This window comes from Pteronotus mesoamericanus, unplaced genomic scaffold (genome assembly GCF_021234165.1).
Source record: "Pteronotus mesoamericanus isolate MK-2021 breed Mesoamerican mustached bat unplaced genomic scaffold, CSHL_Meso_final contig_26, whole genome shotgun sequence".
NCBI classification, from domain to species: Eukaryota; Metazoa; Chordata; class Mammalia; order Chiroptera; family Mormoopidae; genus Pteronotus; species Pteronotus mesoamericanus.
In genome coordinates this window covers 2,852,006-2,865,441 of record NW_026555109.1, presented here as the reverse complement: position 1 = coordinate 2,865,441, position 13,436 = coordinate 2,852,006, and the positions used below count along the sequence as shown (strand labels likewise).

At 39.2% G+C, this 13,436-nt stretch overlaps 1 protein-coding gene across 5 annotated transcripts in view; it reads left to right on the top strand.

The window, feature by feature from the left end:
- Positions 1-13,436, top strand: part of GGACT (gamma-glutamylamine cyclotransferase) — a 54,836-nt gene that overhangs the window by 10,605 nt on the left and 30,795 nt on the right. The window lies entirely within an intron of this gene.

The window sequence follows — 13,436 nt, the reverse complement described above, 5'->3', positions numbered from 1 at the left end:
GGCTCTTGTAAATTGTGCTGCTATGAACATTGGGGTGCATAGGTTCTTTTGAATTGGTTGTGTTTTAGGATTCTTAGGGCATAATCTCAGCAGTGGAATTGCTGAGTCAAAAGGCAGTTCCATTTTTAGCTTTTTGAGGAAACTCCAAACTGTTTTCACAGTGGCTGCACCAGTCTGCATTCCCACCAACAGTGGACTAGGGTTCCCTTTTCTCCACAACCTCTCCAGCACTTGTATGTTGATTTGCTTATGATGGCCATTCTGACCGTTGTAAAGTAGTATGGCATTGTGGTTTTAATTTGCATTTCTCTGATGGCTATGATGCTGAGCATCCTTTCATATGTCTCTGGGCCATGTGTATGTCCTCCTTGGAGAAGTGTCTGTTCAGATCCTTTGCCCGTGTTTTAATTGGATTGCTTGTCTTCCTGGAGTGGAGTCATGTGAGTTCTTTATGTATTTTGGATATCAAAGCCCTGTCTGAGGTATCATTGGCAAATATATTTTCCCATATGGTTGGTTCCCTTTTCATTTTGCCTGTGTTTCCTTCAGCCGTGCAACTTCTTATTTGGATGAAGTCTCATTTGTTTATTCTTTCCTTTATGTCTCCTACTCTAGGGAACATATTGGTGAAAATATTGCTGGATGGAATATCTGAGAGTTTCCTGCCTATGTTCTCCTCTAGGACTTTTATGGTGTCTCGACTTATATTTAAGTATTTTATCCATCTTGAGTTTATTTTTGTGTATGGTGCAAGTTGGTGGTTGAATTTCAATTTTTTGCATGTAGCTCTCCAGCACTCCCAACACAACTTGTTGAAGAGGCTATTTTTATTCTGTTTTATGCTTCTGCCCCCTTTGTCGAATATTAATTGACCTTGGAGACATGGGTTTATTTCTGGGCTCTCTATTCTGTTCCATTGATCTATGTGTCTGTTCTCATGCCAGTACCAGACTGTTTTAATTATGGTGCCTTCTAATATAGTCTGATGTCAGGTATTGTGATTCCTCGTACTTTGTTTTTCTTTCTCAAAATTGCTGCGGCTATTTGGGGTCATTTATGATTCCATAAATTTTTGAAATGTTTTCTATATCTGTGAAATACATCATTGGTACTTTAATAGGGATTGTGTTGAATCTATAGATTGCTTTGGGTAGTATGGGTATTTTGATAATGTTAATTCTTCCAATCCATGAACACGGTATATGCTTCCATTTATTTGTGCCTTCCTTAATTTCTTTCTTCAGTTAAATGTAGTTTTCTGAGTACAGGTCTTTTACCTCCTTGTTTAAGTTTATTCCAAGGTACTTTGTTTTTCTTGTTGCTATAGCAAAGGGGATTTTTTTCCCTTGATTTCTGCTTCTGATATTTCATTGTTGGTGTCCAAAAATGCCTTTGATTTCTGAATATTGACTGTGTATCCTGCTGTTTTGCCAGATTCACTTATTAGGTCAAATAGTTCTTTGGTGGAGTCTATAGGGTTCTCTATGTACACTATCATGTCATCTGCAAACAATGATAGTTTTACTTCCTCCTTTCCACTTTGGATGCCTTTTATTTCTTTTTCTTGTGCAATTGCTCTGGCTAGAACTTCCAATACTATGTTGAGTAGAAGTATAAAAGTGGACATCCTGATCTTAGTGGGAAAGCTTTTATTTTTTGCCCATTGAGTATGAGGTTGGCTGTAGGTTTTTCATATATGGCCTTTGTGATGTTGAGGTATGGCGTCTTTATTCCCACTCTGCTGAGTGTTTTTATCATAAATGGAAGCAATACCTTATCAAATGCTTTTTCCACATCTATTGTTATGATCATGTGATTCTTGTCTTTCCTTTTGTTTATGTGATGTATCATGTTTATAGATTTGCGAATGTTGAACCATCTTTGCATCCCTGGGGTGAATCCCACTTGATCATGTGGATGATCTTTTCAATGTATTGCTACATGCAGTTTGCCAATATTTTGTTTAGGATTTTAGTGTCTGTATTCATGAGCAATATTGTCCTGTAGTTCTTTCTTCGTTGTGTCTTGATCTTGTTTTGGGATTAGGATGATGCTGGCCTCATAAAAGATTTGGGAGTCTTCTCTCTTCTTGGATTTTTTGGTATAGTCTCAGAAGGACAGGGGTTAGCTCTTCATTAAATGTTTTGTAAATTCTCCTGTGAAATGGCTGGGTCCAGGGCTTTGTGTACCAGGAGTTTTTTGATTACTGCTTCAATTTCACCAGCTGTTACCGATCTGTCGTGCCGTCTGCTGCTGCTTTATTCAGTGTTGGAAGGTTATATTTTTCTAGGAATTTGTCCATTTCATCAAGGTTTTCAAACTTCTTGATATGTAATTGTTTATAGTAATTTCTTACAATTCTTTGTATTTCTGTGGTATCACTTGTTATTTCTCCCCTTTCATTTCTGATATTACTTATTTAGGTCCTCTCCCTTTTTTTTCTTGATGAGTCTGCTTGTTGATTTTGTTTATCTTTTCAAAGAACCAGCTCATGGATTGGTTGATCCTTTGAATTGTTCTTTTAGTCCCTCTGTCATTCAGTTCTGCTGTGATCTTGATTATTTCCTTCCTTCTCCTCACTCTGGAGTTTGTTTGTTGTTGTTTCTCTACTTCTTGAAGCTGTAGGGTCAGGTCGTTTATTTGAAATGTTTTTATCTTTTGTAGGTAGGCCTGTATTGCTATAAACTTCCCTCTCAGGACTGCCTTCGCTGTGTCCCATAGGCTTTGGGCTGTTGTGTGATCATTTTCATTTGTTTCCAGAAACTTTTTGATTTCTTCTTTGATGTCATTATTGACCCATTCATTGTTTAATAGCATGCTATTCAGTCTTAATGAGTTTGAATATTTTTGAGTTTTTTCCTTGAGGTTGGTTTCTAGTTTCAAGCCCTTGTGGTCCGAGAAATGCTTGTTATGATTTCAGTTTTCTTGAAGTTGTTGAGGTTGGTTTTGTGTCCTATCATGTGGTCTATCTTTGAAAATGTTTCATATACATTTGAAAAGAATGTGTATTTTACTTCTTTCGGATGACAGGTTCTTTATATGTCAGTTAAGTCTATTTGATCTAATGCATCGTTCAGTGCCACAATATCTATTTTTGAAAGTGGGGGTGTTAAAATCCCCGACTGTCAGTGTGTTGCTGTCAATATCTTTCTTGAAGTCCTCCAAGATTTTCCTTATATATTTGGGTGCTCCTGTGTTGGGTGCATATAGGTTTACAATGTTTATGTCTTCTTGATGGATTCCTTGAGTAGTATGAAGTGTCCTTCTGGGTCTCTTTTTATGACCTTTGTTTTGAAATCTATTTTCTCTGATATAAGTATTGCTAACTGCTTTTTATCCCTGTCCATTTGCCTGGAATATTTTTTTCCCTCCCTTTACTTTCAGTCTGTATAGATCCTTTGTACTGAGGTGCGTCTCTTGTAGGCAGCATATGTGTGGGTCATGTTTTCTATCCATTCAGATACCCTGTCTTTTGATTGGAACATTTAGTCCATTTACATTTAAAGTTATTATTGATAGATACTTATTCATTTTTTTCCCTTTGTACCTGTGATCCTCTCTTTCTCACTCTTTTTCTTTTCTTCTTAAAGCAGTCCCTTCAGCATGTTTTGCAGTGCTGGTTTGGTGGAGATGTATTCTTTTAACCTTCTTTTGTCTGAGAACCTCCTTTTTCACCTTCCATTTCAATTGAGAGCCTTGCTGGATAGAGCAGTCTTGGTTTCAGGCGTTTGCTTTTCATGACTTGGAAAATTTCTTACCATTCTCTTCTGGCTTGTAGTGTTTCTGTTGAGAAGTCAGCTGCTAGCCATAAGGGCTCCCTTTTATGTTACTACCTGTTTTTCCTGTCTTCATTTAGGATTCTCTGTTTGCCTTCGATATTTGCCATTTTAATTATGATGTATCTTGAAGTGGGCCTCATTGGGTTCCTCTTGATTGGTTCTCCCTGTGCTTCCTGGACTTGTGTAGCTTTTTATCTCCTCAAATTAGGGAAGTTATGCATCATTACTTTTTCAAACAGATTCTCTACCCTTTGTTCCTCTTCTTCTCTTTCTGGTATTCCTATTATATGGGTATACTTATGTTTCAGTTGTCGTCAATTCCTTAAGTACATCTTAATTCTTCTTGAACCTCTTTTCATTTTCTTGCTCTTTCTGGGAGCTTTTCTTACCTTGTTCTCCAGCTCACTAATTCGATCCTCTGCTTCATCGAGCCTGCTTTTGATTCCTTCTACTGTGTTCTTCAATTCAGAAATTGTATTCTTCATTTCCTCTTGTCTCTTATTAATAGTTTCTATGTCCTTTTTCATGCTTATATAGTTTGCAGTAAGTTCCTCGTAATTTCTCCATAGTTTTTTGTAATTCTCTCTGAAATCACTGAGCTTATTGAGCTTCCTTAGAACCATTGTTTTCCACTCAATATTTGATAGTTTACTTGCCTCTTTCATTTAATTCTCTTTCTGGGGATTCCTCCTCTTCCTTGATTGGTGGCTGTTTCTTTGTCTTCCCAATATTTGTGTGACTCTTCCTTTTTGCTTCTGCTTCTTAAATTGATCTGTCTTGACTTCCTGACTTTGTGGTGTGAACTTCTATGGTAGGGGACTGCTGTTTTTTCTTCCTGGATCTGCCTCTAATGATGTCAGATGTTGACGCTGTCAGCATCTCCTTCTGTTGTTAATCTTGTCATGCTATACTCAACAGCCACACTTATGCACCACAGAACACCCCAGAGTCCCTCCTGGGATGGGGTTATCAGGTCCTCTCCGGCTGCTGCCACTCAGGCAGGGTGGTCTGCCTGAAGAAGATGGCTGCTGCTGTATGGGAGAGGAGTCAGAACTGGGATCCCACTTGCTACTCCCTCAGTCCTCTCCCCATAGTCTCCATCCTTAGTCTCTCCTCAGGCATCTTTAGCCCATTCTGCCCCCACTTTTGCTGAAGACCAGAGTAAGCGGCTGCCAATAAAACTTTTATGTTAGCCCTTTAAATGGCTCTTTGCATCTCCAGCCACTTGTCTCTGGCACAGAGCAACCCTGACACTTTTCGCAGCTGGCTGTTATCTGTGTGCTTATTGGGCTCTGGTGCTGTAGGCTGGGGATTCCTGCTTATGGTTTAGACCCCCCTCTTCTTATGGGAATCCAGTTGGCCACTTAAATATCCCTCTGGTATTGCCCTCAGGGAGCACCCAGCCTGACTTCTCGAGTCCCTGCCACAGTTCTTACCAGTTAGGTTGTGCTAAAGCTGTTCCTTCTGTCTGTCTGAGGTTATAAGGCTCCTCTCTCACTATTGTTCAGTTGTTTGTTCCAGTTGATTTCTCCACAGTTTAGTTGTAATTCCAGATTGTTCCTGGGAGGAGGTCAGTGTGACTTACCGCCATTCACTCCTCGGCCATCTTGCCTCCCTCCTGGGAACTAACATTTATTGAACACAAGCTATATAACAGGCACTTATATATATGTAATAATCCTATTGGTTTTTTTCCTTATAATAATTCTGTGATTTATCCTTCTCTCAGAAGGAGGTTAATATTTATTAAAAGCACTGTCTGCCAGAATTTTTATATACACTGTCTCATATAATCTTGATACAGCAGTTGTTGGCATGGGCATTATTACCCTCAGATGATGTAACTGGGGTTCAGAGAGACGAAATACCTCAAACAAGGTTACACAGCTAAAAGGTGGGAAGTTTTGACCTGAATATGAGGTGTGAACTATGCATCAAGTTCAGAAGTACAGGTTCTTATCTACACCATGCTTTTTTCTTGCTTCCAGGCATAACACTGTACAGCTATGATCGGAAAGATATTGAAACAATATCAAGATATTACACTGCTATAATAATTTATATTCAGAAAAATTTCTGAAAAGTCTTTGTATGAAATAACAGCCCTTGGGGTTTTCTTTGCAGAGAAACAGCATCAATTCAGATGAATTCATCTGAAACATATCAAGGCTTGTCTCCTGGGTGGTTTTACAAAATAAGTCTCCCTAGGACTCCCAAAAGAGTGGTTCTCATGTGCTGTTCTCTCCACTCCGGTTTCTGAGGTTATCTTTCACTTAATTATTATTTTCCCTTTTCTCTTCCTTTCCTTTGGCTTCACAGAGAACTGGGACCGCCGTTCCTGCTCTTTTCTCCCACCACTCTTGAATGGTGTAGGATTTGGGGCTGGAGCTTTGAGCTGCTTCCAGCAAACTTTGGGCAACATTTTCTCCCATGTGGGATTTTTAGATTAACAATGAAGTCGTGATCTGGTATCTGAGCAGCCATTTAAGCTTTTCTAAGAGTTCTTGTGCACTGAGGATGATTTACTTGGAGACTTTATAAACCAAGAGATGGGTAAAGGTCAAGAATGCTTCCAGAGATTCATTTGCAGCCTTCAATAACCCCTGAAAGCAGAAGGTTGGCCAGTATATATAAAAAGTGGGAGTGGCGGAAATTGTAGTCACCACCAAATATCCATTCTCTCCTCCATCCTCAGTTACTGATCCCCAGTTTTATTCAGAGTGACCATGAGCCTCAAGTTTTGATAAAGGAGAAGAAACAAAAATATGTGAGAATTTTGGGAAGTTTTGCAAAGGAAGGAACTTGATGCAGCCGGAAATGTAGGGCTCTTGTTCTTCACCTCGCCTTTCATCGATCCTGCTTCTTTGCACGGGAACATTGTGGCCAGTGCTTTGCCAGCCAGAAGCCATATACTCCTAATAACACCAAGAAGTCCCATATGCCTTGTTACTCAAAGGTAACATGAGCCAGGTTTCCCACTGTTAGAGAAGGGAGTTAACAAATACAGAAATGTTGAAAACTGTGGTGTGGACTGGGTTAGGTATATTGGTGTGAACTCATGGTTTTCAATAAATACAGATATAAATGTGTGTGTGTTGTGTGTGTGTTTATGTATAAGTGTATGTATATATGTATTTACATGTAAAGTAAGTCCTCCCTTAACATTGTTGATAGGTTCTGTGATTTTAAGTGAAATGACATAAAAAACAATTTCCCCATTGGTTAATTGATATAAACAAGAGTTAATTCCTGTGGCATCTCACCATCATTATAATGAAACGATGCTGAACAAAATGACATCATTTGAGGACCTGTAGTATATATTTTGCTGAGGGAACCTGTGGGCTAGTACCACCCCAAGATGCAGTGCCAGGATGAATTCTCCCCATAGGAAGATTATGCAGGGGAGATAATGTTTGAAGTAACCTGGAGACCTTGAAGGATGAGGAGGATTTTGCCAGGTACCATGTAGGGGAAAAAAGGATGGGCTTACGGGCATTGGCAACCTTGTAAGCAAATAGCAGGACAGAATACATACCCACAGAGTAGTATGAGGTGTGGTCTGGAGGTGGTGAAAGAGGAGGAGAGGGCTGGATGGTGATTAGCCTTTGTGAGCAGCATGCAGAAACTTAGACATGACATTTTTTAATTTATCTACAGTTGCATAACAGATTACTGCAACATTAGTGGCCACAAACAACAATCGTTTTTCCATATTTTCGGTGGGTAAGTCTCTGAAAGCTACTTAGTTGAGTGGCTTTTGGCTCAGGGTCTTTAAAAAGGCTGCAGGCAGTGTGTTGGCTGGGACTATGGTCATCTCCAGGTTGACTTGGGAAGGATCTGAATTCACTCGCAGGACAGCCAGCAGGCCTGTGTCTTTTCTGGCTGTCTGCCAAGACCTTAGCTCCTTTTTATGTGGACAGCTTCTTCAAAGACTCACGCCATGGCGGCTGGCTTCCTGGAGGGCAAGAGTTAACAAACATAGGGGAAGAGAGCACTGGAGAACCCCCAGATGGAAGCCACAGGCTTTTTATAACCTAAGATGGGAAGTAATGTCCCATCACTTCCTCTGCATGCCTTTGGCTTGAAACAAGTCACTAAATGTAGCTTTTGCACAAGGGGCAGGTATCACAAAAAGACAAGGATGCCAGCTGCCAGGATTGTCAGGCCCACCAGAGCCCCAGCAGCGAGAAGAGGCACAGTCCTACTCGTTCGTGCCTGCAGGCAGGGAGGGTGAGGGCAACCCTAGAGTCAGTAAGACTATTTGGGAGATGGTTGTCCAAGATGTAATTATGGGTGCGAGAAGGAAGAGCCCTCATTGCCAATGTAAAAACCTTCCTGGGTGTCATCAGAGTGGAAATAGGGAAGGCGAAGGGCACCAAGGGGTTTGATTGCCTCCTAGTCACAAATGTGCACCTAGCCACTGCAAACTTCAGCATCTTTTTTAATTTTTATTTTTCAATTACAGTTTACTTTCAATATTGTTTTGTATTGGTTTCGGGTATACAGTATAGTGGTTAGACAATCATAGTTTACTTAGTGTTCCACCTGACATTTCCAGTACCCACCTGGTACCATACTTAATACCACAATATTATTCACTATATTCCCTATGCTGTAATTTGCATCCTCTATTGTCAAAAAATCACTACTGCTTTCTTACTACTTACTGTTAAGTAAATCGGTTCATGGACTTCCGTGGCTAGAAACCAGCTTCTGCAGAGAGGGGTTTATAGGATCTCTATAAGGCAGTTATTTTGTTTTAAAACAGCTTCTCAAGTTGTGAAATATTGGGGCTGCAATTTTTTTTCAGTTTTATTTTTTAAGTACTACCCTGGAGGTGAACAAGCCATCATTTGTGAAATAGTATATGTAAAGAAAACATATTGCATCATTATGTTCAAACTTTAAAACCTATGTAAAATCCATCTTTTAGACCTGTATGATTCCTAAGAATATCAGCCGCCTGGGAGTGTAATTGAATTATGCTTCTGGAAAGTGACCTGTGCCTCTAGGTGTATCTCCCTATGAAGACCCAGCAGCCACCGCCTGGGGCACTCCCAGCACAGAGCATCCTGTGCTGTGTTATCCTGGTGACACCAGCTGTTGAAAGTAAAAGGTGTAATTTATTCCACATTTAAAATGGTTATTCTTGTTGCTTAGTACTTAGGCCAACCTTGAAGCATCAGAGGTAAATATAAATGCTCTTAGAAAATATGCGTTCAGCAATATTGTTTAGGGAACAGCCTCATAGTTAAATAAAATAATGGGGAAATTTAAAGGACTAATATGTATAAAATTTGGAGAGGGCCAGCTTTAGCTCTCCTAAGATTTTTTTCTTGGTATTATCTTTGTTTTTACGTATTTTGTTGTGTTTTTTTTTTTTGTTACTGTTTTTTTTGTATAACTCAGATACTTGAAGTGTTTTTTTAAAACAAGATATAGGCTTGTACACATTAAGTCTTTAATAGTTGGAGAATTCGCTTTTCTGATTAATTGAACTTTCCATGTAGAAGAAGATTAAGCAAAAATATTTTCTAAAAATTTGTGAATAGGAATTTGCATGCCTTCCCTGTTTTTACAGTATATAGAGCATAATGAGTCTTCTTTAATCCAAAAATTAGTAGTTCTTGAGTAGCATCAGTGTAGAAACTGAAAGACCTTATTGAAAATAGGCAAGACATGGAAACAGCTTGTGTCAGTCATTAGATGAATAGATAAAATGTAAATGTGTATAAAATACTCCATTTTATATGTATATATATTTATATGCAATACTTTTTCTCTATATATATTTCATAGGTGATGACCATTATATATAAAAAACATATATAATGGACATAGATATAATAATGGGAATACTTAAAAACATTTTTCAATATTTTATTGAAAAAATGATTTTCAATATTTTATTGAAAAAGAAATCCTGCCTCGGTCATGTGGCTCGGTTGGAGCATTGTCCTGTGTACCAAAAGGTTGTGGGTTTGATTCCTGGTCAGGGCACATACCTACGTTGCAGGTTTGATCCCCAATCAGGGTGTGTATGGGAGGCAACCATTTGATGTTTCTCTCTCACATCAATGTTTCTCCCTCTTTCTCCCTCTCTCTCCCCCTCCCCGCTTCTTTTCTCTCTAAAATCAATAAACATATCCTCAGGTTAGGATTTTCAAATAAAGGAAATCCATTTGCAACAACATGAATGAACCTGGAGGACATTATGCTAGGTGAAATAAGCAAGACACGGAAAGACAAGTATAGCAGGACCTCAGATAATGTCAGTTCATCATCATGATGATGAGAAAAAAAAACTGATTCCCAACCAAGGCCATAATCTGTGTGGAATTTCATGTTTCCTCAAGTCTATTTTTGCTGTGTATTTTTTTCTGGGTACTCCATTTCTGTCCCAAACATGTGCACATCAGGTGAACTGGCCTGTCCACATTGTCCCTGTATGAGAGAGTGGATGCATGTGTGAATGTGTCTTGCAATGGGAAGGGCATTCTGTCCAGATGGGTGACCTCCTTGTGCCCTGAGCTGCAGGGATTGTCTCCACCTAGCTGTGATCCTGAACTGGAATAAGTAGATTGGAGAAGAATTCTCGTACTTGTTTTTATTCATCTTTCTTAAATGATGAATAGCTCACGTTCATTTCAATGGTTTTAATAGTAGAAGTGTTTTGGGTCTTTATTTAGAAGTTTAGTGATATTTTTGTGACCATTAATATGTCATAGGAACTTAACTCTTGTTTATATCAATTAGCCTATAGTAAAACTGGTTTCATGATGTCACTTTGCTTAAAATTGCAGTTTTAAAGAGCTTGTCGATGATGTTAAGTGAGTACTTACTGTACTGTATAATATCACTTACATGTGTAATCTAAAAAAGTCAAAGTCATAGAAGCAAAGGTAGAATTTCAGTGTGGCCAGGGGGTGGGAAATGGGAAATGTTGGTCAAAGGGTACCAAACTTCAGTTATAAGATATGTAAGTTCTGGGGATCTAATGTACAGATGGTGATTACAGTTAATACTACTGTACTCTTAAAATTTGCTGAGAGTACATCTTAAGCACTCTTATCACACACATTCACACAAAAGGGAGCTAGTGAGGCGATGGATGTGTTTATTTGATTATGGTAATTATTTCACAATGTATACATATGTCAGATCACCACATTGTGCACCTTAAATGCATGCAATATTTATCAGTTATACCTCAGTTAAGCCTGGAAAGAAAAACTGTAAGATTCTTCACTACATGGGAAGCATTCACTGGGAAATCCATGGTTTCCCAAAAGGTTAATCACCAGTATCACCTAGAGAACTTTTTAAAAAGTTGTATTTTAAGTCCAGGTTTCTGTCCCCTAACTTTAGACTCACTAAATTAATCTACCTGGGGAAGGGGAGGCTCAGGAATAAAAATGTTCAAATTTCTCCTGCATTTTGGGAGCCCAGCTGGGTTTGGGAAGCCCCAGCTGCAAGATACAGTCCACTCCATGGAGTGAGCAGACACTAGTGTTCTACCCTGCTGGCCCCAGCTTCCCAACTATCCATCCTCACCCCTGTAGGCCATGTTCTGGGTTCCCAGGGGCTCCCCTGTCCACTCCAGTTCCAGGCACCTTCCCACCTGTGTGCCCCGGCTTTCACCCAGTTCCTGCCTGGAATGGGTAAAATCCCTCCCACCTTATTCCCTCTTCTCTCCAGAATGGCCTTTATTCCCCTGTCCCTTAAGGGTCAGTTCAGGCTCCAAATCACACACAAGCAGAATTCATCTCTACCTTTCCTGTTCTTCATGATACAGTACAAATACCTTCACTTGGTCACTCAATACAGCATAGTCTAATAGTATATTTTATCTGTATCATTTTAAAGATTTTTTTTTTAATTTAGAGTTTTTTATTGAGGAGAAGCTTGCACAACATAAAACCAATCATTTTTAAAGTGAAGGCTTCAGTAACATTTAGCCCTGTCATAATATTGTACACTCACCATCTCCATCTAGTCCCAGAACATTTCATCATCCCAAAAGAAAATCCGGACACATTAAGTAGTCACTCCACAATCCCTACTCACTGCAGCTCATGGCAACAAACAGTCCGATTTCCATTTCTATGGATGTACCTGTTCTGGGTATTTCATATCAGTGGAATCAAATGTGACCATTTATGTCCGGCTTCTTCCATTGGGATGCTTCCTATGTTCATCATGTTTATCATAAATTGTGTTATCATATTAGCTGTATCGTGTAAGTTTTCTAGGGCTGCCATAACGTGGTACCACACACTGTGGAGCTCAAACAGCAGAAGTTTATTTTCTCTCAGTTCTGGAAGCAATAAGTCCTGATCAAGGTGTTGGCAGGTTTGGTTTCTTCTGAGGCCTCTCCTTGGCTTGCAGGTGGGCCACCTTCTGTATGAGTCCTCACATGTCCTTTCTTCTGTATCTCTTGTGTGTCCAGATTTCCTCTGACACTGGTGTAATGTATTAAGCCCTGAAGCCCTCATTTTAACTTAATGACCTTTTCGAAGACCCTGTCTCCAAATATAGTCACATTCTGAGGTGCTGGCATTAGGGCTTTAACATATGAATTTTTGAGGAGTCACAGTTCAGCTCCTAACGATCAGGATACCTTGTATACAGCTCCATTTTTACACCATTTTCCACTGCAGAGTTCTCTGAGCACATGCCCCAGCTTCCTTCTGGACATTTCAGCTTGATGAACCTTCAGCATTTCTTACAAGGCAGGTCAGGCGGTGATGAAGTCTCTGACCTTTTGTTTGGGAAAATCTTTATTTTTCTTTCTTTTCTGAGGGATAACTTTTCTGGATAGAATATTCTTTATCGGAAGGTTTTTTGTTTTTTTTTCTTTTAGCACGTTGACTATTATCCTACTCTCTGCTCACCTAGAAGGTTCTGCTAAGAAATCCATGGATAGCCTAAAGGGCATTCCCTCGCAGATTACAACCCTCTTTTCTCTTGCTGCTTTTAGGATTCTTCCTTTGTCTTTGATTTTTGACAGTTTTATTAGAATGCATCTTGGGAAATATATTGGGGATTAAAATAATGGGTGATCTATTAGCTTTATGAACTTGGATGCTCAAATTTCTTTCCAGGAAGTCACTAAGCCATTATTTCTTTTAAGTTTTCTGCCTGCTTCGTATATAGGTTCTTTCGATGATGTCTCATATTTCATGCAGGCTTTCTTCACTCTTTTCCATTTTTTCTTCTTTTCTGACTGTGTTACTTCAAAGTTCTGATCTTTTAACTCATAGGTTCTTTCTTCTGCATTGATTTATTCTGCTATTGCTGCTCTCTATTGCATTCCCCCCCATTTTATTCATTGAATTCTTCAGCTCCAGAATTTGGTTTTTTATGATTTCTGTTATTTGTCAAATTTCTCAATTTTTGTGATTGTTTTCCTGATTTCAAAACATTGTCTTTCTGTGTTTTCTTATAATTCATTAGGTTTCCTCCAAACACTATTTTAAATCTCTACTGAGCAAAGCATAGATCTCTGTGTGCTTGTGTTTGATTACTAGGAGGTTACTGTGGTCCTTCGGTTATGTCATATTTCCTTGATTTTTCATGATTCTTGGAGTTTGAATTGCTCCTTCCACATTTAAAATAGCAGTTGCTTCCTCCAGACTTTGACAGCCTTCTACA